The sequence below is a fragment of the Convolutriloba macropyga genome, chromosome 8 (genome assembly GCF_964194025.1).
Source record: "Convolutriloba macropyga chromosome 8, txConMacr16.3, whole genome shotgun sequence".
Classification (NCBI taxonomy): Eukaryota; Metazoa; Xenacoelomorpha; order Acoela; family Convolutidae; genus Convolutriloba; species Convolutriloba macropyga.
The window spans coordinates 64,366,602-64,389,338 of record NC_134475.1 but is presented as its reverse complement, the minus strand read 5'-3'; the positions used below and the strand labels follow the sequence as shown (position 1 = coordinate 64,389,338).

Below are 22,737 nucleotides of genomic sequence, written 5' to 3'. Positions count from 1 at the left end.
TGATAGGTTTAGTTTTATAGATTCATAACAAGTCCCACGGGCGGCCAGATGCTGTAAGTTTATGTAAGTTTACAAAATAGGGCCTGATTTCAGGCGATGAGAATATTAGATTATTTTTCGATCTACGCGTTGTTTGGGCTCAATTTTGCTGTTTTCGATTTATTGTTCTTTCGATTTAGTAACCTTTTAAAGGTTATATTACCATGTTGTCATCGTGGCTTTATCAAGTATTTAACTTCAACAACATTGGCAGTTATGGTTTATGGTATTATGTAGGTGACAGGCGGTACTATAATCAAAAGTCTGGCATATTGTGTGGCTTATATGTGGTAGCATAACCAGCTGTACCTCATGACCCTAGTTCGATAGAACTTTTAATATCTTATCAAGATTGTGATAACCTTGAGAAACAATGATGACACCTTGATGAATAAGATAATATATCTTGGTGTTATCGCCCAGATCTCGCATCAATGTACTTATTTTTGGGTTTTATGCTATCCAGACATTATTAGGGTACTTCAAGTTTCCTTGATAGACAGTATATGATATTGGTGTCACAATTTCAGCCCAAAATTTTAAGAAGGCTCCAGAAAACCAGACAAGGAGGCTGAAATTTTGTAACCAAATTTCAGTCAAGAATGTATTCAAATTTCTCATGAGCAGTTTTTATCATTGCAAACTTGGTCCAGACCCCGACTTATGAAAAGACGTTAAAATTTTGGTAAGGTGTCCGATATCGTCTGTAAATACACTGGCCCAGAACATAGTTGAAGTCGACGTAAAGCCTTTTCATAGTTTCAACTAGTCTTTTCCTAGTAAATTATATTCGAGCAAGTCTTCTAATAAATTGAGATCAACCTGGGGAGGAATCAAAAACTAAAACTAACCGTTAAAAATGTTTAGATTTCATCTTTTAAAGCAAGATACTGCTGTTCTTTACATACATCAACGATTTGTCCGATGCTTGCAAAAACGTCCAAGTTATTCTATTTGTTATTGAGACAGATATTGAAGCCGTTGGATTGAGCTTTTAGAAAATAATCCCTGATTCAGAACGAAATATTAACATTCTCACATAATATTCTGAACAAGTTCATCCACCTTCTTGACTTAATTGGCTACCAAATGAGGAGAAAGAAAATTTTCAAAAACATCGATATCGTTCAACAAACCTTTCATGGAGGAAAATAATGACAATTTAGAAGGCCAATGAAACTTGTTGATAACAGGGCTACTAGAAAATACTATCATAAAAATCAAGTAGCAACAATTAAATACGACCAGAACTCGATGTCTGTTTTTTAAAAGAATAACGCAATCAAACTCGCATCAGATATATCGTAAGGAAAACAAATCATCCTAAATTACCATGGAAAAGGTATGGGACCTATAATCAATGTAACAGGTTAACAAAAAAAGATTAAAAAAAGGCTATCAAGAAAATGATAAAAAAAACTTCATCGTTCTTGAAAACAATTGATTTCAAAGTGACGAATCTCTTGATATACAAAACTAAATTCACTAAAAATTTCATTTATATTTCTATAGAAATCAATTGCCGCCTGTTATTATCGAGTTTACGTCATGGGACTACAAACAAGGGAACAAATGCAGGCAAAATTAAAACGTTCAAAGTTTTCGCGAAAGTGGCAGTGAAACTGTTAACACCATAAGTAAGTTTGTAACTGAGCACATTAAAAAGTTCAATTGCGCAATTTTTCAAAGCAAATGGGACCCCCCTTTAGTGTTATAATTAGAAGACAACAATACTATATAATGCACAAATATTTAAAAGTCGTAAAACATTTTATGACATCTCAAAGCCGAAAAACAATTGGTTGAAACTTGAATAGTTATAAAAGTAAAGAGCTCACTGGAAAGGAATTGTGACCTGTTTTTACAGAGACTAAGACACATACCCACCGAAAAACGATTTTAATGAATGGCAAAGCTCAAAACTCCAAAAATGTGATTGAAAAGAAAAAATTTCAAATGTCAAAACATATACAAGATTTCAACTAAAAACAATGAATTGACTTGCCACAATCCAGGAATCCAATTGCGCCTGTTGTTAATGAGATTAACTCACATGAATACAGAGCAACAACAAATACAGGCAGAAGCCATAGCTTCACAATCAATTTTACGAACTCACAGAGCGGAGGGCGCTAAAATTTTAAGATGTTATCTGCAACAACTGTAAATCATCACTTGCGGAACAACAACGGGGCTTCATGAAATGAATATGTAGAAATCATTCAAAATTTAGCAAGAGAGCAGTGTCGCAATCGATAGAAACGTTGATTATCCATAGAAAACTTCAAAGCACATTTTTCAACGCCAAATGGGCAAGCACAAAATTGTGATAATATGACAAGAAAACAAAAAAGCAGAAATGGGCAAATAATTAAAAATCACAATTCTCTTATGAAAACGCGTAGTACCAGAGCGAACCAACCATTAGTTGAAAATAAAACCTTTAAAACAATTGGAGCTTTGTTCACTAGAAAGTGGATGCGACATTCCGTTACAGAGAACAAGCTACAAAGTTGATAGAAATAAGATAAATTTGACAAAGCTCAAAAATCTATTGATATATTTTTTAAAATTCTAAAAAGATCAAAAATTCAAAAAAAACCATAAGCCTTCAGCTCATTTTGAAAACAGATAAGTTGCAACTGCTCAGCAAGCCAGTTGCGATCTTCCGAATCATGAAATCATCAAATACGCAACACAGACAGAATCAGAATTTCACAAACAATTTTTCGCAGACCCAAGGATGAATAATAAGACTATAGGACATTGAAAACCATGCAAAACTTTAGGTTCACAAAACGATTTAATTCTTTCCTTGCTTCTCATTTGAAACGAAAGGTCTTGCTTGGAAATGGTCTTTCTAAAGGAGACCAGAAAAGGAACCAAAAAATAACTATCGAAAACTCACGAAATTCATGTTTGAACACAACTTTAAGCTCTCAAGACGTCTACCAAAACAAAATTGATAGCGCAAACACAGATTGGATCATCGGAAGTTTGATATACTCTGTAAAAACGAGACTAATTTACCTGGCGAAGACAATGAGAACAAAAACTCTAAATTTCAAAACTGTTTTCTTTAAATAAGAAAACTGATCGAAAGTTACTGAAACCATTAGCTCTGAACCGAATCCGATAAAAAGAATTTTTTGAAAATCCACAGAGACACTTAAAGTTTTTGGTTGTCAAGAATATGCCGTACGATATCAAAAGATCGGCAATTAGAGACAGAAAGAACTAAATTTTTAATAAATCTGGCGAGAGAACGGCTTCGCAGCCGTTAAAACTGTAGCTACTCACTGAAATCTATAAGAAGGCTCTTTTGTATATTTTTTTCAACGCCAATTGTAGTAATGCTTAGTGTGATAATTCAAAAAGGGAACGAATAACAACAACAAATAAAGCAAATAGGCAAATTCTTTGAAACTTCGTAGTAATAAAGACAAGAAAATTTTAATTATAAATAGAAACTACTGTAAGGATTATTTTTTACATCAATTGGAATAGTTTCATGCCTGTATATGTTGACACTAAGCTACAATTGGTCAGAAATAGGATAATAAGTTGGAGAACTTCAAAACTTCACTGGCGTTTTCCTAAAACAAAAATATTATAAACCCTAAAACGCATCTGATAACCATTGATAGCATTACATAGATCCAATTATAAAGCTGTTAAAGAACCCAGTTAAATCATTGATTCGTTGGAGGAAGTTAATAGGCTTCAAAAGTTATAACAAATGAAATCCAAAAATAAGGAATTCATTAATCTCAACGAAAACATCTGCTCAAAGTCAAAAAAACCATTAGCCTAATTCTTAAACCATAGTATGTGGTTCTGGCCCTAATTTTTGTGAATATTTTCTGTGAACAATTAAGCCCTGATTTGAAATTCGTGTTTTTAAATATTATAAAGTTACTGAAACCATTAGTTCTCAACCGAATCCGATAAAAAGATTTATCGAATCCGAAACCTACAAATAAGAAAAAATTTTGAAAAAAAAGTCCTAGCCCAAATAAAATCTACAAACGTTTTTATTGTAGAAATCCCTCATGAGATCAAGATCAGCCTTTATATTAATGCACGTCTAAACAAATACTCTTCATTATTCAAATGGTTATGAAATACATCAGTTTTTAAACAAAATTTTTCCCATATTTCAAACAAAAATATTGCATTTGTATAATTATCGAGTTTATATTTGCAAAACACTCGCAAAATTGTAATTCCAGAATTTCTTGAAGCTAGCGGGAGAAACACTAGCTCATTTTGCAGCATATATTACTATAGTACCTACGAAGAGTATTTCCGCAGTTTGTAGGTGTTCAGTAAAATTTAAGAAAGTTGGCTAAAGAAGCATGTTTGCTCCCATTTTTGACGAAAAAAGAAATTTTGAAAAACCTTGCATGAATTTTTAGCAAAAAACTTGTATTGATCAGATCAGTAACCCTCCTCTATCTCTGAAGATAAAACCAGTTACACGGCCGTTTACAATTTTGACATATTTAAGCAAAATTGACAAAAATTGAGATAAAAATTACGGAAAATGTGAACGAAACCAACGTAATTTGGCCGAAAGTTCAAAAAATTTAAAATCTCGATAACTCCATGTAAAGAACGAAATTCAGAATATGTTTTCAATTCAATATTTGCACTGGACGAGCTTTCTAATGATACCAATCAGTCTATGATGATAATAGCAAATGTTAACACAGTTATACAATACGTTGTTTTCGTATATGGAAGCTGCAGTAAGTCGTCTTTAAAACATCTTCGTTCTTCGGAAAAAATGATAAAACCATTACAGACACTCATGAAAAAATGACACTTGAAGTGGTTTGTGTATCAGAATATATATAATGCCTGTGTATGAACTTCATACTTCAGAACTTAAGAAACTTTTTTGAAATTTTTGAAAGCCATAAATAACCAAAAATACAAAAAAAACGTGAGATGAGTGGTTTTTGCTAAAAACCTTCAGGAATCAAGTCAAAGCCATGGTTTGATTTTACCGATAGAATTATTTCGTTAAACAATGTTAAAGATGGCTTGAAATTTAAAATAATTTTGACAGCTACTCATCACTTGACCTTTTCATAAAAACGGGGTAAAAATGTTTCATAACAATTTTGCAATTAAATTAACAAAAAATGCCTCCATTTGGTTTTCGATTTACTTACAGCTCAACTTACCGGACGTAATTGGGTTAGTGAAAATAATGTCAAAAGGTGTTTTTCATTCTAAAAAAATAATTTTAATATTAACAACGCTTTTTATTCAAAATTTTTACTGTTTTGTTTTAGATTGTAATTTATTATTTATATTATTAATCATATTGTCTTTATTACAAATGTTATTATATTTTTAATATTAGTTTAATTAAGTATATAATTAATTAAGGTACTATTATTATTTTATGTATTATCATTGTGAACTTTGTTGATGATACCAATTTGTAATTACTTTAATGATGATTTTTTTATTGTTTCATTTGATCTTAATTCTTGTTTTTTAATATGCTTTTCACTACTATTATTATTCTTTTTTTTCATTAGCACTAAAACTCTAATAAAATTAATATAATAAAAACCATTATCCTCCTTTGTATTATTAATATTTTTAAAAAACCAATTTCCAGGTTTTAATTAAATCTACAAAACGCCATCAGGAAACAAAATGAAATGAATATTCAAGATCTAGCGCTATTCCTTGTTGAATGCTTATATGGAGTGTTTTTTTTCACAAGAATGTTGAAGAAAATTTTTAAAACAAAAAATACTGGCTGACGTAAAATTCTGGTCTGTGGTGACGCGTTTTCATGTACCAGGATTCGTAAGCAATAGCTCTAACGGTCTTACAGAAGTTTGTGAGAGTGTGTAAATACATTTCAAATCACGCGCAAAAATACATACAAACAACTACAAAATTTGGGGAAGTTTGAAAAGCAATTTTATTGGTGTTTTGAAAACTTCATGAAATAGAACATTTTTTAGAGTGTACGAAATACAAATTTTGTCCTTTTTAAAATCAAGTCGAGATCAATTATAAGAATTTTGATGAAGGGGACCAGCAATGCAAGGTAGAGGGACCAGCAATGCAAGACCAGCAATGCGAGATCAATTATAAGAATTATGATGAATGGGACCAGCAATACCTTTCTAGATATCTGCAATGCATATTTGTTTTTTTATTCTTTGTTTTTGCTTTTTCAGAGAATCTTTATTTATCGATTGTGGTTTTACCATTCTGGAATCCAATAATTGTTGATTTTGTCATTTTTCGTATTTTCTTCAAAAGCACAAAAACTAGACACATAAAAAAAATAAGGGGACATTCCCAGCAATATATCAATCAAAACCTGCAAATCGGTGAACCCTATAATATTTTGGTGAATAGTAAGAGCTAAACAATGAAAAAGCAGAATTATCAAATGGATTATATAATTACAGCGGGAAAAACAATTTGTTAAGTACCTTTTCCACACTGTTGTTTCTGCAGAAAGCTTGTATTTTTTTTGGTTTTTCGTATATAGTTCATTCAAATTTTGATTTATTTAGAGTCACCTAAATAGCAAAATTAAAATGAATATTTTCTATAATATAAACGCAGAAAATCAAAGTAAAAGTTAATGAAGTTCAGAGCAACATTTTCAAAATAGCAAATTCATGTTTCATGAATAAAGAAGTCGTTGTTTATTATCAAGGAAACACATCTCATACTTGAAACGAATCAATAAAGAAGCTGATTTTGAACCAAAAAGAATTAGAGACAATGAAATTTTTTTAATGCATTACAGATGATGAAAGAATAGTGTTTGTCCCATTATCTTTTGTCTCCGGAATGCCCTATTTAGGTTAAGTTTTCAAAGTTTTTGACATTTTTGAGCATTTCATTAAACGCTTTTGGAATGAACTCGTTTTTTTGCATTTCTTTTTGTTTTTCTTCCGTTTGTCTCTGTTATGATTGTGATTCCAAAATTCTTTTAAATTGTCGCTAGAAGACTTGATTTTATTTTTAAAAAAACTCCACGTTTTCATTAAAACTTTCAAACAGAAGTTTCAAAACAAAAATAGATACAGATGAAACCAGCACAAAAAGATATGGTGACATTTTCAAGTCTTTGTTTTTTTGTCCATGAACGAGAAAAGATTTTTTAAGTTTTGAGTGTTTATCTAGTTAACTTTTTGAAATGAAATTAAAAGTTTTTGCATTGCATTTCAAAATGTTTCTGAGTAAATTAATAATTTGTTTGTATCAACAGAATGTAGAAAAATTGAAGATACTTTTTATTTGGATCAAAACTCGGCGGACTCTCGAAGCTGGAAATTGGCGTCTGTTTTGGCCTCGACAAAGCATTGGTAACAAGTTGCAAGATAACACGAAAAGCCGTTGTCGCTAATATGTTGTACTTCGCTTTTTAGAGAGTACAATTTGAAATAAGAAATTAGAAATCATTTATGAAGGCCGTGATGATTGGGACCAGCAATGCAGCGCATAAAACTTTTTCATATGCCTGTAAAACAATTTCGTGTCTGTTTATATTACTGTTTCTTTTTTTTTAAAATATTTCCCAATTCTCGAATATATCTACTGTTTTTTAATGATTTTCTTCCAAATGAGGAAAACGCGCGAAATAATTGATCTAAAGACATTTGGAAGAGTAGTTCAATCTAACTCTCAGAGTAATTGTTCCTCAAACACTCTAAGTTTTTTATTGTTCAATGAAATCTGTGCCATATTTATAAATAATCACCGCTAAAAATTTTATCAGCAGAATTATCGAATTTTACAATGAATCTTGAGCACCCTAGATTGATCCCCCACCAACTTGTTTTTGGCTGTTATCATATCAGAAGCACTGTGTACGTGAGCAAATCAATTATGTAGTGGTTCTTCAGCAGCTTATGTGGACCTCAAACCGGTGAGATCTAACCAAAACGACCCCCGCCCTAGTTTTTTTTTATCTGGTGGGATAAAAAAACTTGGTAGGCAATTGCGCATTCAATGTTAACAGTTATAAAAACTAGAGAAAGGAAAAAAGTTTTGGTAGCAGAGACTGACGAAACTACAGAGCCTAGTCAGGGGGCAAAACAATGCAATTCATCTTCGGGACTGACTCAGCAAAAAAATAATTTAATAATTGATGACACCGCTTCCCGCTTTCAAGTGCCCCCCAAAACAACACTTTTCTACCCCGACAAAAAAGATAAACTGTACCAGATATCTGTTATCGAACATCATCTTGGAAAAACTAAAATTAGATATGACCAGTGGGGACCGAATTTTGATGAGATGGTGTGCTCCACTCGCAATTTACGCCTTTACTGTCTAAAGTGAACAAGATACCACGCGATTTAGCGAAGCGGATAGACGAGATTGTGCAATCCGCGAGTTCACCAAATCCAGCTGCAACAGACATAAATCTAAATGAACTCCCAGACCTCGAAACCATCAGCAAAAAGCACATCCCTACCCTAAGGTTCATTCCTGTAAAATGTCGTGTGAGATGGTCAGAATTACTAACATCCGTTATCGATGTTTGCATTTTACACGCGCAATTGTTAGAGAATTGGAAAAAGCTCTTTGCAATTAGCAAATGTGTTCTACGCGCGTCTAGTCGTGGGGGTAAGAAACACAAGCAGCAGCAAGAGACAGTTGTTGAGCAGACTTGAGCGATGGAAATCAGGTGATTATGCTGCACTGTGGTACGAGGCGGCCTCAATGAAGCAGTCAAAAAAAACTAGCAATGAGTCAATAGACGCTTTAGCAAGCCGCGCGAAATCTCTTTGCCTGCAGGGGCAGTTTGGGAGGGCAGCGAAAGTTCTGTCTTCTGACGGCGTCGCACCTGACAATGCTACAACGTTGAATGAACTTAAAAAGCTCCACCCTAAGGAAAAGCAACCTGATCCCCAATTTGATCAAGATGCTAACACGAATGCATTTCAATTCAAAGAGGCATCAGTATTCTCCCAAATCGAGTCGTTCTCCAAATTTACTGCAACTGGGCCGTCAAAAATGTATCCCGAGCATCTGCTGCATGCAGTAAATTGTGGTGCCCTTGATCAGTCAAAGCGAGCAATCACTAGTTTAACGAAATTCGTCAATTTAGCCAGCAGGGGTCAGCTTCCCGAATTCGTTGCTCCTATACTATGTAGTGCAACACTAACTGCATTGAAAAAGTTGAAAAGTGGGGTTCGTCCTATCGTAGTTGGGGAAGTCATTTGACGTCTTATTGCTAAATGCATAGCTCGTGAAGCGAATTCAGAAGCTGCTGACCTATTTAACACAAAACAATTGGAAGTAGCAGTCAAGGGTGGTGCTGAGGGGATAGTACACGCAACAAGAGTTTCCTTTGAAAAACTGCAAAAATCAAAAAATACCGGAATATTGCAGATTGATTTCAAAAATGCATTCAATTCGGTAAAAAGAAGCAAGGTTTTGGAAGCAATCGCAAGATTTTTACCTAGTGTTGCCCCTTTTGCGACTTTTTGCTACTCACAACACAACCATTTGCATTTTAACAACACATACTTAAGTAGCCAATCGGGAGTTCAACAAGGGGATCCTTTTTGGCCGCTTTTGTATTCAATAGCTCTGTGGCCAATCATTAAGGAAATTGAAACAAAGATACCAAATCTATTACAGCATAATTGGTATTTAGATGATGGCATCCTTGCTGGTACTCACCAACAACTTTGCACAGCATTGAAATTGTTGACAAATTTGGGTGAAGGATGCGGTTTAGAGCTCAGAATAGAAAAATTTGAGCTTTGGTCACCCGTTGATCTGAACGCTATAGACAACAGAGTAAAGAGAAATAGCAAAGGACGACTTGAGTTCTTGGGCGCTGCCATCGGCAATCCCAGCTTTGTTGCTGCATCTTTGAGAAAAGAGTCAACAAAATAAAAAAACTACTCGAAAACCTGGCGTATCTAGACGACCCACATTGTGCACTTGGAATTCTTCTAAGCTGTCTTGGTGCCCCAAAGATGGTATATTCCCTGCGATGTAACACTCCATCTGAAGAATCCTCTGTTTCTTTGCAGGATTTTGACAACCTTCAGAGAACAACATTCGAGAATATGTTAGGCACCGTTATAAGTGACAGCGCTTGGAAGCAGGCTTGTCTACCAATAAACAAAACTGGCGTTGGTATTAGACAAGCAGTTGACCAATTGAAAGCGGCGTTTGTTGGGTCAGGATTGCAGGCAGACGCTTTAGTTGAACAAATAAACGGTGAGAAAATTACAGACAACCAAATTTCAAAGAAACTGTGGAAGAACTGGAGAATCTAGAAATTAGCCAATATACACAACACAAGATCCAGGAGGCACTTGACGATGCTGCTTTTTCTGACCTTCTTGGTAATCAGATTTCAAATCGGCAGAAAGCTCGTTTGCTTTCACTAACGTTGCCTCAATCTGGTGCCTGGCTTTCTGCACCTCCAATCCCTAGTCTGGGCCTTCACCTTCAGCCAAATGAATTGAGAGCCGCATTGAAGTATCGAATTGGTGTTCCCTTACCCTTAACTGTTCCCTTAACTGCCCTTACTGTCAAAACGGCAGACTGGACAAGCTTGGTGATCACGCTTTAAGCTGTCATGGTCGGGGGGGGATATGATATCACGGCACGATAGAGTGAGGGATAGAATATTTGCTGTTTGCCCGACCGCAAACTTATCACCCGTCTGCGAACAGAAAAAATTGATTCCAGATAATAACTCAAGGCCAGGAGACATATACTTGCCCAGCTGGTCAGTGGGACAACCATCTGCATTAGACGTAACCATAACTTCCCCACTGCCGTCCAGTCTAATTTCAGATGCGGCGAGGAGGTGTGGTTTTGCTCTGACAAATGCTGAAGATAAGAAATATGAACAATATGCCCAAAAATGTGCCGAAATAGGTATCCAGTTCGTACCACTCACGTTTGTATCTTTCGGGGGCTTCTCAGATTTGGTTCGAAGAACTTTGAAACGTATAGCCTTGCTTGCCGATAACCGAAACTTTCAACCAGCTGGTTTATCAATTGCTCACAATCGGTTATCTCAAGGAGTCTCAGTGACTTTAATGAGAGGTTCAGCCACAATGCTGATCGCCAGAGATCCCCTGTTATGAGACTCATTCCTGCGACAACACCCTCAGCCCCACAATGGTTAATTTACAGTCTCGGCTTTCCCAATTTTAGTTGCCCAGTTATTGCTGTGCGCGAATTTGCTTGTCACCCAATGAGTGGGGGCAATGCTCATTTCTTCCGTTCAATCCGATTGTGTGGGTTGATGATGACGAAATTTTGAAGACCCGATTGTGAGGGTTTCTGGGAACAAATAAAAGGCAAATACTCAATTGCGTGGGCACCATGGTGATTTATGGGCACAAGGCTGATCGTAAGAAAACTTTCTGAGAATCGACTGAACTTAGAAATGATTTCAATCATGATTTCCCCAACCAAGCATACCTTAAATTTAGTCTTATTTCTATTATCGAATGGATTATAAGTTTTTAGAGAAAAAATGAAACTGTGCAGAGGAAATATTCCAAACTGTTGTTTCTCTAAAAGATTGTTTTTCCTCTAATTTTGTTCTTATGTAGTCTTTTCATAGGCAAACTTTTTAGTATGAAAAAAGTCAATAATTTTACAGTCATTGGTACAGAAAGTTCTCCGAGAACTTCAAAAATTATTCATTATCAAAATTCAATAATTTCGTGAAACAACAATTGGCTGTTTTATCATTAATGTAACTCGTCATTTACTTGAATGGAACAGTTTGAAGGGTGAATTTACAGCAAAGAGAAAAAACACCGACCATGAATTTTCCTCTTAAGAAAAAATTTTTGTTTAAATGTTTTGATCTCATGAACCACCTTTTTAGGTTACGTTATCTCAGTTTTGAAACTTCATATTATACACTTCTTGATAGCGTATCATAATATCATAATATAGTTTCAGAAAGAAGTGGAATTTTGCAAATTTCGTATAACTTGTTGTCCTGCCAAAAAAAATCTTGAGAGCATCTTACATATTACCAGGTTAAATTACCAGGTTAAATTTTACGTGTATCTATGATAACATTTTTATCACGCTAGCTAAATGTTGAATTCTGTTTTTTCTTCAATAATTTTGTCGAATAGTTCAACTTTTCAATTTCCCAAACAAGAGAGGCGATAAAAGGGAAGCGGAAAGAAGATATTGTCTTTCTAAGTTCAAAGCGTTATGAAAAACAGTTCAGGTTATAAATGTTTATAATTAGCTTGAGGTTTGAAAACTTTTAACCTTGTACGCAGAAAATGAAATAGGTTTCAAAAAGTTTCAAAGAGGATTGTTTTCTGTTAATTCGTTTTAAAAAATTTTAAAAGGAGTCTTTAATGTTCTCAACATCAAACTGCCCTTTGCGCTGTTTTTTCCCAATTTCAGGGTTCATTTTGGACGATTAAGCATAGCTAATTTAATTTTTTTTGTATTATTGGACACAATATTGGAAACCAACATCAAAAATGAGTAGATATTATCAAATTTTTTTTACCAGTTGGAGCTTGTATAGTAATAATTGAGTGACAAAAATAATTCTAATGATTTGATGAACATCTAAACGTTAGATTATAAGCGATGACTTATCCACACGCCAAAAATAAAAAATATATATATATATATATATATATATATATATATCTGGCAGTTTTGAAATTGAGTAATAGTGAAATATGCTTGTTGAATTATCGGTAACTTGTTATACGTACCTTTTTTAATTTTTAACTCGTAGCTTCAATAGAGTAGGCCATAAAATGGTAAAACACGTAAATATTGGTCACCCACACACATACTCAAAAGAGTGCAATGAATACAAAACAACACCTATACCTCCCCCCGCATGTAAGCGGAGTAAACAAGGGATAAAGGGTAAACATTACCAAAAAATAAACAAGCCACAAAGGATAAAATGAGGGCGAGGTTCCAAAAAAAAAATCCCAATGGAAGAATTTGAAAGAGAGAATTTGATGAAATACGCGAACTGAAAATGGGAGAAAGAAGAGTATGAATTTAAATTATGGTTGAAATGGGGGGGGGGGGGGTAAGAAGGAAGCAGGAAAATCAGAGACAGTTTTCGGGGAAAAACTGATTAGATTGAATGAGAGAGTGAGGAAGGGCTCTTGTATCCGGGGAATTTTATCAATTTTCAACTTCCACCCAAAATCAAGGCACACACATGCGCAACGGGCCTTGCGTGGATATAGTACTTTAGCCGATTCCGTAAAAAAAAATTGTTGGAAAAAATATCTCACTTAAATTCAAATTAAATCAAGAACTGATATAACGCAATTATTTTTCTAAAATATTTACTATATTATTAGTAAAAAAAGCGAAAACAACTAATAAATTAGACAATTATAAAAATTTGCAAATTCTATTCTGTAGTTGGGAAGCTGAGGGGGAAAAATAAAAGGCAATAATTTTTTTTAAAAAAGAAAATTTAGTAGCCTCTGAAACAGCGATCTAACTGCTTGTCGAGACTTTGTGATTTGGAATCTGATAAAAATGACAGGAACTGATTAAGATTGACAAACCGTCATGGTAACATCAGTTTGGAAAGCTATTATGACGTAATTTCAATTATAAACTTTCATTTTTTGGAAAGTACAAGCTATTATTTGTTAGAAGCTTTTTGAAATTGTGAAGTAGTTGAAATAATTTGACACTGAAAATTCAAAAAACAAAATTTCTTTAAGAAAAACAATTTTTTTGCGATTGTGTAGCAATTTCTAATTCCCTCTATCCATTGAAAACGGTACAGTGACGGTTGGTTTAACCCAGCGGGCGAAATTGATTTCAAAAGCGCAGCGGGCGAACGCAGCAAGCAGTACCGAGTTGGTGTGATCAAATAATCAGCCAGGGATTGAAATGTATGCGTTGGCGGGTACATGTGCCGCGGCGCCGGCATGTTTCCAGTTGCAAATATGTTCAACATAGTTGTTATACCTGATGATAACCACCTTTTATTTTGCTTTTTCAAGCTGATAACACAAAATATTTCAGCAATCACATCTCATTTTTGCTGCTTCTGTACTAATAGATGCAATGTAATGTTATCACTGTACGTAATAACATGAATTGTTACTCGGTTAACGCGTAATGTTGTTTTTTTTCTAAGAAACCCGAGGAAAACAAAAAATCCAACAAGTTTGCCCAGGGACAGGGTAAAAAGGGAAAGGTACGGAACGGAAATGCGGGGCTAATTTGACTGCGTTGGGGAAAGAGACGTGCGTAGGGTGAAAGTCTGTTAGTATACGTTAGTATACGTATATAGACAGACAAAAGACAGACATGACTGGGACTGCAGATGATAATGTGTAAAAAGAGAGTGGCCGTGGGACATCAATTTCCCACTTCAGTACTAAAAAGGCAGCTAAAAAGGTAACTGGAACTGAGGAAAATATCAAAAAAGAATCCGGTTGAGTGACTGTCTGGGTAGCTGGCTCAATATATGGATTATAAAAAACAGTATATCATTTCTTATGCTCTTTATGTTCTCGTTCTAAACGGCGCGAGTTCGTTTTCTACCATTTGTGTTAATGACAACTAGTAAAAAATGGCTGACAGAAAATCAGATTCCAGTTTTTTCCCACTATAATAACGAAAAAGTTGGGTTTCTGAATTCTGTATAAATAGAAAAATTAAAATGTCAATTTTTCAGATTTTGTTATTTCTCTTTATATTCAATTCTTTTTGATTGTGTACCCGAGTCGAAAACAAAAGTAAATCGTGGAAGATTTTGCATGATTCTTGCAAAAAATGATCAAATAAGATTTTAAAACACAGAATTATTCTTGCAAGATTTTACAAGGCAGAGTTAATCTTGTAAGATTCTTGCAACAATCTTGTAAGGTTAACTTCGTTTGGAAGAACTTGCCATTAGTCTAACGAAATAAAAATGTGCTAAAATGCGGAACATTGCTTGCGGAGCGGTTTCTATGCACGTTTGAGCACGGAATTTTTTTGCTGTTATGTGTTGCTCAGTTGTTTAAGTAACTGCAACGCAACGATGACGACGAGAGTATATTTTCAAAAAAGGTTAATCTTGCAAGATCTTGCAAGATCTTGCAAGAAAAAGTTGATCTTCTAAGAATCTTGTAAGAAACAATAATATCGTAGGAATTTGTGAGAAAAGAAATGTAATCTTCACAAGAATCTGATAAAAAAGTTAATCTTGAAATAAAATTGCAAAGTCATACAAGATTAACTTTGTTTTTGACTCGGGTAGATAAGGCAGGAGATCTTTGAAATCTTATATAAAAAGTAGGGTAATTTCTAAATCGTTTTCAAAAATGACAGTAATCGATCTCACTATATTTTTCTAACTACAGCAAATTAACAGAAAATGTTTTCAAAAGAGTGTAGATATTACCTGCTGTTCTATCATTTGAAATACAAAAAAACTGTATTCGCTATCGAGCATTGCTGTGTTTTCTGCGAAAGTTTGAAGAACAACACTCAATACTTGTTCTGCTTTGTTTTTCTTTCGGGCTAAACGCTGAAGACACAAATAAAAGTATTCAAAATCATGAGAAATCTAAAAAGCTGTGTTCTGATTTAAAGAGAAACATGATTAACTCAAAATTCAGCATCTACCCGTACGAAGAGGAAAAAAACAAAACAATAGTTTGGTTTAAAAATGCATTTTTAGTATCAGTTGCACTAGAAATTAGGATTATATACCGCGGCAGATACTCATTTCATGCAAACTTGACGGCGCCTTCAGCGACACGCATACTCTTTTAGTTTTTACTGATTTTTGAATTTTTATCCGTTACCAATTCCGTGTCAGCGACGTAAAATGCAAGTTTAATTCAGAGACATAAATAAGTTTCTGTACAAATTTTTCCAATGTATTACAAGTTGCATTATGCAAGGTATGCTGTCCAAAGCAATGCGAGGAATTTTCACGCCTTGCATAATATCTTCTTGTTTTAACTTTTATTGCTAAAAGTTCAATGTGGAATTTTTAATTTATTTGACATATAACAAGCAGGAGTTAAATTTCGAAATCACAATCAAAATTCACATTTTAATTTGTTTACTTCAAAAAATGATTAAACTGTGTATTCGAACATTGGGCAGAAATTTATTGATAGGCGACAACATAATTGTTCAATTTTTTGCGAGTGACAAAAACGAAAATTTGAAATTTTTGCAAATGGAGTTTTTTTAGAAAAAAATAATCAAGTTTTGAGCAATGAACATATATAATTTCTTAGCTATTCATCGTCTGTGAAAAAATTCTTTTTTATTACAAATATTATTACCATTAACATATCAAAATAATATAATTATTATATCAAAATTAAAAATTTAATTTTTCTGAAGGAACTGAAAAAAACACCTAATTTATTATTTATGCCGGCTTTGACACCTTCAAGCAGCTAATTTTTGCAGCATTTCAGGAAAGGTTAATTGAAGAGAGAGGGAACTGAATTTTTTCAGGTGTTTTTAAGTTTAACTAATACTTCGAACGTCCTTAATAAAACTATTCCCATTGTTTTTCAATTATAATTGAAATTCAAAAAAATTGTTTATATGCAGGAAAAATTTTGTTCATACAGTTATGAGTTGTGTGAAAAAAACTTAGCTGTGTGCAGTTTTTTTTAATTTTGTAGGAGAAAAAGAGTGGTTGATGAATACATACTATCACTTTATATTTCTAACTCCATATTGCTATAACTCAACCAATCAACTTTTCTCGGCTGGTTTTATTGTTCTTGAAAAAATCTATATTTTTTTCTAATTTTTGTTTATTTTTAAAAACTAACTTTGGGTATCAAATTTTTTTATTTGGCTGCTGCCGTTACCAGCTATCTCCTGTTTTCAAAAGAATGTACATAGTGTTTATTAAGGATTAGAGTGTTTTAGTATTATCTCTTGTTATCATTAACAAGAACGCTAACTTGTAACATGAACGCTCAAAAAAAGTTTGCATAATACTGTCAATATAGACAAGTAGTATAAAAAGCTGACAGGGGTCTCAACGGGGGGGACACTATGTATTAAGATTGGAATGCATAAAGTGTCCCCCTAGGGGGGACACTTTTGGGACATTTTCTGCAACGCAAATTTTTTTGTAAGTTTACAACGCCCCCTGGCATCCCCCCTAATTTTGATTTTATTCAAATCTTTGGTGCTTTATTCGGCTAATTCATTCATCGGTGCTATAAACTAGTTCAAACTCTTTGCAACTTTTGCTAACCTTCCCGCCATATTACTCAGTCGTGCTAGACAAAGTGACGCCATTACTCTTTGCTTTCTCGGTGCTAAACAAAAGAACTATGGCAATTACCACGCTATACTGGCTGAGCTATAAAAGCATACGTATATTAAAGCTTCCCCTAGCCTAACTTTTACTTAATATTACACTAGAATTGCTGGATTTATCTAAATTTTTCTGGAAACCCCCCTACTTCAAAAAACTTAATTTTCGGCAGATGAAAGAGGGGGTAAGGGGGATCAAAGCTGTGATAATTTTACGATGTTTTGGTTAAAAAAACTGAAGTCCTGCTGTTGCAAATAAGAAATCCCAGATTGAATATTTCAAGATAGCTATCATTTGTAAATTTGACTATTTCCAACCCAGCTTGCCAGTTATTTTGCTTCCTATACATTCAGCTTGCCAGTTATTGCTTCCTATATATTCAGCTCTTTCTACAATCAGCCTGCTTGAACATTCAAATAAAAAGTTGGCATTTTTTTAAATTTTGTGTTTTGCTCAACAGTGAAAGTCTCTCTTGTGATTTTTTTTTCTTGTGAACAGATAAAGAATTGTTTCGGGAGACTTTTACTATCTGAAACTAAAAATTCAACATAAACCTATAAACCAAATAATTCAACAAATAGTCAGCTAATATTTTTAAAATCGAATTATAGTATAAATATTTTTTCATCAAAGCAGGATTCATGAAAAATAATTGCCAACTTTTTTCTGAAAAATTCTCAACTGTGTTGTTCAATCAACTGATGTTTTTATATTCTACTACATCCAGCAGAACTCTCAACTGCGGGTCAATCTACTGATGTTTTGATATTCTGCTTCATCCAGCAGAATACAAGAGGAGATCAACGTTCTTATTACGTAAGTCTGATTTTTAGTTCTAAATATTTTTAATTTCCCCATTGGGACGGGGTACAAACGAGAAAGCTTCTGAATAATTTGGGTTTTTCTTTATCGCCCCCCCCCCAGCTTAGTGGTCAGATAACAATTTTTTGCAAAGCCCCCCCATCATTGTAAATATTTTTTTTTGGGGGGGGGGCTATAATTTTATTGTATTTGTTGTGCAGATTTTTAAAATTTGTCAAAGTGATTTTAGAATTGTTGTCTAAAAAAATAAGTTGAGCTCACCGATCATTTCTTTTTGTTATGATACTAATGCTGTTCCAGTCAGAGTGAATGAACGATAAACAGGAACTAATGGTAGAATCAAGTAGCAAACCAAGTAAGTTATAACAATTTTTTGCTTAATATATATGAAAACTAATTTTTTTTGCAATATGAGAAATTCTCAATAGGTCAACAGCAAGTTTCTTGTTCATTTTGGAAAAAAGACGTTCTTCCAAAAACTCCTAATCATTAAAAAAAATTCCTAATACAGATTAAATACTGAAACGGAGAACACTGATGAATGAAATTGGACGACTTATGAAGTTCCTAAAATCATTTGAGGAACGTGATAAAAATATTTAGATCCAATCAGAAATTTGAGAAAAGTGGTTTTCTGTCTCAACAGAAGTGTAATCGACCTCCATATTTGCCACTGTGGAAAGTGTAGGAATCCACGAATTTTTGATATTCAATATCGCGTTGTCCAAGAGGGTATCAACGGACAACTACACATCACCCTGCGCAACAATTGAGAAAGAAAAATCTTTTTTAGTAGACCGGATATATGGGTAGGAACTATTTTTTCAAAAAATCCGGTTCTACTGAACTTTATTGGGTTTCAAAATGAATAAGAGAAACCCTGCATGTATGGCAGCGGAAAAGCTGACTTAATAAGTTGACTGCGACACAAATTTTAATGCAAAAACGAATTTTGATACAGTCTGATATGTGCAGGAAGAACTGTGCTCCGTCACACGCTGTGACAGTTCAACCCCTCCTGGTACGTTGGACTACACCTTTCACTTTCTCACACTTCACGCGTGCACCATCACAAGCTCTCACTATACACAAGAAATTTCTAGCCCAAAAAGGGGGGACGGTACAAATTTCACTTTAAAAAAAAAGCCAATTGGGCCATATAAGCCCGACTGCCAGTGTTTTTTGGACAATATAGGTACAAACACAGGATGAGACAAGAGTTTTTAGTTTTGTTTTGGTTCTTCAGTCCTCTTCGCTATTACTTTCTATGATTCCTGCTCGTCTTCTCTTTTTGGTAGGTGGTTGATCTTGCAGATTTTGTTGTTCAATCGTTATTGGGAGGTTGGCTGGCGGTTTTTCGTCAATTGTGATTGGAGGTTGGGGGCTGCTATCTGAATCTTCTATCGCTTGACTTAGAATAAAACCATCGCAAGCTGCGTCCGTAGAAGAACCACTGTCAAAAAACTCTGACAAATTGTCAAAATCTACCAAATTTTCATTCAATTCATCCTCGCTATAAATTCGCTGTTAAAAGCCTGGGTCGGGAATTGAGTTGAAACTTGTGTTTAGAATGCTATTAGATTGTGGAATGTTTGCTGACTGTTGTGTTTGGTGCTTGTTTTTCTGCTGGTTTCTATTTTTTACAGGTTGCGAGCTATCCTGGGCCTGCTGCGAGCTATCCTGGGCCTGCCGCGAGCTATCCTGGTCCTGCTGCGAGCTATCCTGGGCCTGCTGCGAGCTATCCTGGGCCTGCTGCGAGCTATCCTGGGCCTGCTGCGAGCTATCCTGGGCCTGCAGCGAGCTCTCCTGGGCCTGCAGCGAGCTATCCTGGGCCTGCTGCCCGCTTTCTTGCTCGCTTTTGCTAAAATCATCCAGGCCCCAATCAGGTTCATTCACTATTGCCCGGAAAAACATGTCTTCTCTTATTGCACTGTGACCATAGGGCAGCGTTGAAACTTGGTCACTGAAGATGAAACGTTTGTCATCGTAGCCTGACAGCGACTTCTTGTTTACAATCGTGTGAAGCCTGTGGTTGCTGGATGCTATTCGGGTGTTGAGCAAACGCACCACCTCACCCCCCAAGAGAGTTCTTTTGTACAGCTCATGTGTCATATTGCGGCGTGCATCTTTTGTGACTCCTTTTGCTGACTGCTTAGCGGGACCTGAAAAAAAACTTGTTTTGTTTCCAATTCATTCTGGTCTTCCTGCCTGCAGTAAAAAAATTAGTTGTATGTTAACGTCTAGCATATGCTTGCTTTTGTTGAATGTCTTTGTATGTATGGTGCAGTAGTGGTAGTGAAAAAAACTTATACTTACCTTCGGCGAGCTTGATAGAATACAGCTTATGCTTCAGTCCACAGAACTCTGCAATTGGCTTGCTTCCCATCTCATCTTTGAATTTCAACGTGACACGGGCATTCTCCCTGCTGTACAATGGGTATTGAGATGGGAAGTTTGAAAAATCAAACTGTTCAGCGACCGACTTTTTCCGCTGTAGTTCCGCAAAAAAGTCTCTCGAGCGACTTCATACACAAAAGAGTCTGTGTCTGAATAAAGCAAATTACAATCAAAGTTTTTCTTCATGACTTTGTAGTGGAACTCGAACATGAACTTCTTCGCCAAATCCAATATACAGGCACCTACTATTGTTGGCTTGTCCCAAAGTATTTCCGATTGCTGAAGACATACAGTAACAAGATCTTCAGTAACTGCGACGACTGATACTCAGGCTTTTCTGTCCACTTCAAAGTTTCTTCTTCAGTGTGGGTCAACTTGACTTTCAAACGTTTGCGTTTGCCCTCACAGGTTTTTCCAAACGATGAGTTGACCATCAATTTGAAAAAATCCTCTTCAAATTTATTTTTTGTCTGCTTCCGTTTTTCCGTATTCAGTTTCACGTAGGGGGCCAACCACTTTTCTTGTCTGAATGATAGCACTCGATGAAAGTTAGTTACTACCAATCCCAATTCAACATAGAGTTTTAGCGTTTGATAGTGCAGTGTATAATTCTGTTTATCAAAAAACGTCTGAATGAGCTTTTTAACATGAGGAGTTTAAAGATTGGCATCTTTTCTAATAAATCGCTTTGATATTCACTCAGCCAGCATTCATTTATTGCTTCTTTTGTGGGTGCCAATGGAAAATCTGAGTGAAGGTCATGCAATCTATCTGGATAAATGAAATCTACTTCAACAATATATCCTATTTCATCATCGTCCGGTGTTTTCAAGATTCGATTCAATATTTCTTGTGCATTTGCGTCGGTCCATTCGCTCTTGTCAAATAATTCAAACTCACAAAGCGGAAGCGAGAACTTTTCCATGATTCCACCGTAGAGGTTACTTGCATCAATCATTACATTGAACGAAGAAATATTCTTCGGCTTGTAGTCCGGCAGAAACTTATTGTTTGCCCTTCAAAGTCGCTTGCTATATACTGAGCTCACACCTCCTCTTATCAAGCTCTCCACCATATCGAGATGTTCTCTCTCTGTAAGAAGATGGAGTTCGGGGTTGCAAATTTTCAGCATGGCATCACCTGACAAGTTAGATGCCGTGTAGTATTGACAACAATCCAGTCCATATGTCTCATAGCATACCTTCCGGAAGCATAGAACTACAGCAGCGAGAAGAAAAACATCTGTTTTCAAGTACAAGTTGTAGTACTCCCCAATGTTCTGACACATGAATAAATTGAATACTTCAACCGCCCTTGCGTATTCATCTTCAGTTACTGTGACTTCATACTGCTGCAAGCTATTTGACCACAAATTGCGTGGAGGAAGCTGAGGCTCCTGCAGTTTTTCGAAATTGTCTATATAGCAATAAAGGAACGAACCCTTTTGTTTCACTAGTTTGACTGATGACTTGGGCCATTTTTCGAAATGTTGTTCAAGCATGTTGAATTGGTCTGCTGGCAGGTTCTGCACCAGCCTGTCTAGTGAAGTGTTCATGAATTTAAATGAGTCCAGAAGTCTGATGTATTCATATTGACTGGTCCACACACCTTTTTTTGTTTTGAGTTGTTTTGATGTGAACTCCTATTTGCAACGAGATGATTTTTTCGCTTGTGCTGGGTACAATCGAAATTGTGTTCCTCTCATTTATGTTCTGTAGTGCCAGTACTACATGATGAAGATCATAATTTGTTAAGTTGTGGGCGAAGAGGGGAGTTTAGTTGAGAGTTCTGCGTTTCAAGTTACACTGTGCGTGAGCCCATTCTAAAAATTTTCCAGTGAAATGACAATGGTCTAGTACGGTTGGATCTTGAGCGCTTTTGTTCAATTCGGTGTCACATATCCAACACAAGGTAGCGTCTTGCTTGGGTGTTGTTACTTCAACGGAAAAGTTTTTGTGTTGTTGCTTCACATCATAAACATCCTTAGCAATTCTTTCAAGTGTCTTGACAAAATCTTTCATCACATTTGGTCCATTTTTATATCAAAGAAAAAAGTTTTTTTTTTGATCAAGGGCAACAAAAAGTAGAGCATAGCTACATGGTTTGCGCGCTTCCAGCGCTTTCGTTACTGAGTTTTCCTGACTACTGCCAGCAACTGGTTCAATAATTGACTCGAGATC

The 22,737-nt window shown here is 35.1% G+C and overlaps 1 protein-coding gene across 1 annotated transcript in view; it reads right to left on the bottom strand.

The window, feature by feature from the left end:
• Positions 1 to 13,067, bottom strand: part of LOC142344917 (uncharacterized) — a 38,488-nt gene extending 25,421 nt beyond the window's left edge. Inside the window, exon 1 of the mRNA XM_075396987.1 lies at positions 12,777 to 13,067. The gene's annotated coding sequence lies outside the window, so the exon portion shown is untranslated. The remainder of the gene's footprint in view (positions 1 to 12,776) is intronic.
• Between the last annotated feature and the right edge of the window lie 9,670 nt (positions 13,068 to 22,737).